Raw genomic sequence first — 3871 nt, 5'->3', positions numbered from 1 at the left:
TCAATTATCTCGAGAGACCCGGGATTTTTTTAAAATGATTATTTAAAAATGATTATGGGTAATTTGAGGTCTATTTATGTGTTAAGAGCTAGATTATTATTATTATTATTATTATTATTATTATTATTATTATTATCAAAGAAAAAGATTAACCCAATTACTTAATAAGCCCACAATTGTCCTTTCCAATGTGTAATGCCAGGAAATTTGCGTTTTTTAATTGAAAAACAAGTTCAAACCCCTCTTATAATATTTTGAATGAAAAATGGGTGGTTCAATAAAGAAGACTATATCTATAATTTTTGTGATCTTCAGTATGATCCAGTATGATCATGAGGACGTCCGGATTTTACCACTAGCGGACTTTCGGACAGACAGATTTTTCTCAGAACTGGAGCTAACTTGAGGACGCTTAAGGATTATGTACGATTAGATTGGGTCAGCTGGTGGTGACCTTTTTACCATTGAATCACCCCATACAGAATACTAGACAATTTTTTGTTTTTGGCCGTTCAATTAATTGCAAATTTAATACTTAAGCATACGCCTCAACGGTTAGAATTTAGTTCACGGACTCGATCAAAAAGGTGAAGAATTGATCAACTCTTTGTTTCGAAAGATACTCGGTCAACAATTGTGAAGAATTCAATTATCTTTGTTTCGTTTATTGTTTAATTTTATTTTGTATTTGTTTATCGATGCAATAACACTTTGATTACCATTACTTCATTGTTATCACAATCCTCTTCAATCTTTAAAAGAAAATAATATATAAGGGGCTTCTTTTGGTACTAGTCCAGCAATTCGAAATCCGAAATCTCAAAGACAACACTCGTAATAACTATAAATCTGATGATCTAAAAAGTAGAGTATGCAACTTACCGACTTTATTGAAGAACATATGGACATATGGGAACAATGTGTATCAATATAAAAGAACACATAAACTCCCATTCATTTAACTTACTTTAATTACAATAAAAATCCAAATTAACTTCACCCAATTCACCACATTTGAGGCCGGTCATTTACATCAAACGGCCACGCCCTACGCCGCCGCGAGGAGCTGCTAAAGATCGCCGGAATAAACCTACTTCCACCATTCACTCCATCATCCGAACTCGAACTCGAACTAGACGACAACCCTCTTCCCCTTCTCCTCCCACCACCACTAAAACACGAAAACCAACCACCCAAAACCCGTCTAAACCCGCCACCGCCCCGCCTAACATTTCCACCCCAACCCCATGAACCCCTCCCGGGACCGCCTCTTATATCGACCCCACCATCCATTTCCGTAAAAACCATCGGTACCTCATTCGCCCTCGCACCACTCCCCACCGCAAAACCGCCACCCGGCAGCCTCCATATAGTTAAACCGACCTCTTCTCGGGTCACTCTATTAACATAACCCGAATCATTTTCTCGCGGGAGCTCGTGGCGACACACCGGGCACGAGTTATGCAAATTCAGCCACGGGAGAATGCAATCCGAGTGGTACAAATGATCACACGGCATTTCCCGAGCATCGGTTCGTAATTCAAACGGGTCTTTACAAACCGCGCAATACGAATCCTTCGAAACATGACTCTCTTCAATTTCTACAACCGGTAACGCTTCGATAGCCGCCTTCGACGCCCGCGGGTTCCGGTCAACTCTCCCCAACCCATTCGCTTCAATTTGAGTCAACTGATCCAACAACCGCTCAAAACCCGAACCCAATAAAAAATCCGACATACTAATCGGTACCGGGTGTAAACCCGACCCGGATCCATCTTCATAAAACATCTCATATCCAGTATGCGGACGGCCACTTAAGACGATGACCGAGTCACCGGAGCTCCTACTATCAACGGTGTTATACATATCAGCTGCCGGAAAACGGGTTCGGTGAGAGTCCGAGAGAGTGGGTTCGGGTAAACGGGTCGGGTTATGGATCTCCTCGATGAATCTGCCGTTGCAATCGGAACAAAATACGGATTCGGTGAATCGGCCGCATCTGTAGCACCAGTATGATGATGGTAAAGACCCAGCCATTAATTAATTAATATCTGGATTCAGAAACGAAACCCTAATTTGTTAAGTCAAATTGGGGATTATTTCAAATCATCAGCAATTTCAAATTAACGAAAACCCTTTATAGAAACGACAATTGGGTTAACAAAGAACGGATTTTTGTGGGTGATTATTGAACTCTAGTAGTACGAATCGAAATCCCCAAATTGGTTATTATGAACCCTAAAATTACAAAATAGAATTGTGTTGGTGAGAAATTGGAGTGCAAATGTTGAATTCGGTGTGGATTGGTATGGAATTTGGAGAATATTTGAAAGAGGGGGTATTGGGGGAGTCATCAAAGCTTGTGGTGAATGGACACGTGGCATGAATGTAGAGGCATGAGTCATGATTCAATGTTTGTGGGGATTTTGAGTTTAAAATAGACATTTGGATGCTTGTGAGATTGAATGATGGTTAAATGTTACCCCTCTAGTTACAACAGATGATTGTTCTGTCTCTTTTTATATGTGTTTTTCATTAAACAAACGGTCAAACCAGTGAAGAGCTAGAGCTAACGAACAATAAAAACATCAACAACAAAAATAACGTCAATCTTGCCAACACAATGATTTAAAAGATGACTTATTTTTTATCCATAGAAACGACAAATACTTGTTGTTCTTCATTATTTTGGTAACCACTAACGTCTTATCATATCTTTGTAATTGATATTATTGTAGCTAAAGAAGTATTTATTTAACCAATAAGATATGATACTTTAAATATAGTAATGGGCTTACTAAGAAAACGAATGCTGTATTACTTCATAAACATATTTTTACTAATAGTCTTTTTATTCTAACGATATCAATATGATAAGATGGTCTTGTAATGAAATGGTGTGAATCCAAATCTCATTTGAAACGTTGATGTATTATGTGAGTGTGAAATTTTATCTTTTAAAAGATGGGTATCCTTTAGATAGTTTAATATGAAGATATTTGTTAATTATTAACACTAAAATTTCAAGTTTTAACCTTTGAGTGTTGAGTTAAACAATTTTAGCATGTATAGATTTTATTGATAAATAATATTTTTATGTGTATTAAGTAACTGAATTAGATTTGTTTACATAGACATATTATAATGAAAATAGATCATGAAAAAAAAACAATAATAATAATAGATGACTGTTCTAAACTTAAAACCATATTTATTAACAAATAAATTAATAAAAAAATCCAATAAAATAATTATATCTGATAAGCCAAGAAGTAAATTGGTAATAAGGTACATGTGTTTAAACTACATGGGTTATTCGTACCATACATTAATAAATAGGAAGGACAAAGTGAAATATTATAAATGTGAACATCGTTAGACCATGTGTAGTCGTAAAGCTTCACATCCAGGGGTTATGCGCTACGTGGCGCCCAGTCAGAGTTATGGTTTTGTACAAAAAACAAGTGTAGTCATAAAGCCTCCATAACTTGGAGGGGGGCGGTGTTTCCAGAGATATACACTTGTTTTTTGTGGCCATTATCAGCGTTGTATATAAAACGCTTGCAAAATTGAAATCAACATAACGCATGGGGGCGGTGTACCCCCCGCGTTTTGAGCCATAACGCAGGTGGCAAAGCCACCACTACACATGGTCTTATACGTGAGCAGTAGGGTCAGTGGGAGTGACAAAGCATTCATGTCTATGCGAACATCTTCGTGTCAACATATGTTTTGTTTAAACTTCACACGAACCGTCGAAATGAATCTATTTGGCAACACTCATTCTTAAATAATGATAATAATAACTAGGTAAGGAGGTGGGGCCACTTGCGGGTACAAGGCATTGGGTAGTTCAGTACTTCAATTAAAT

At 37.3% G+C, this 3871-nt stretch overlaps 1 pseudogene; it reads right to left on the bottom strand.

Moving 5' to 3' along the window:
* Positions 1-812: 812 nt before the first annotated feature.
* On the bottom strand, positions 813-2486 carry LOC143561703 (E3 ubiquitin-protein ligase RDUF2 pseudogene; annotated as a pseudogene).
* Between the last annotated feature and the right edge of the window lie 1385 nt (positions 2487-3871).

This window comes from Bidens hawaiensis, unplaced genomic scaffold (assembly GCF_021521415.1).
Source record: "Bidens hawaiensis isolate Kalapana, Puna unplaced genomic scaffold, B.hawaiensis_p1.1 tig00020780_1, whole genome shotgun sequence".
Classification (NCBI taxonomy): domain Eukaryota; kingdom Viridiplantae; phylum Streptophyta; class Magnoliopsida; order Asterales; family Asteraceae; genus Bidens; species Bidens hawaiensis.
Note: the sequence above shows the minus strand (reverse complement) of the source record. Positions and strands in the feature narration are given on the sequence as shown.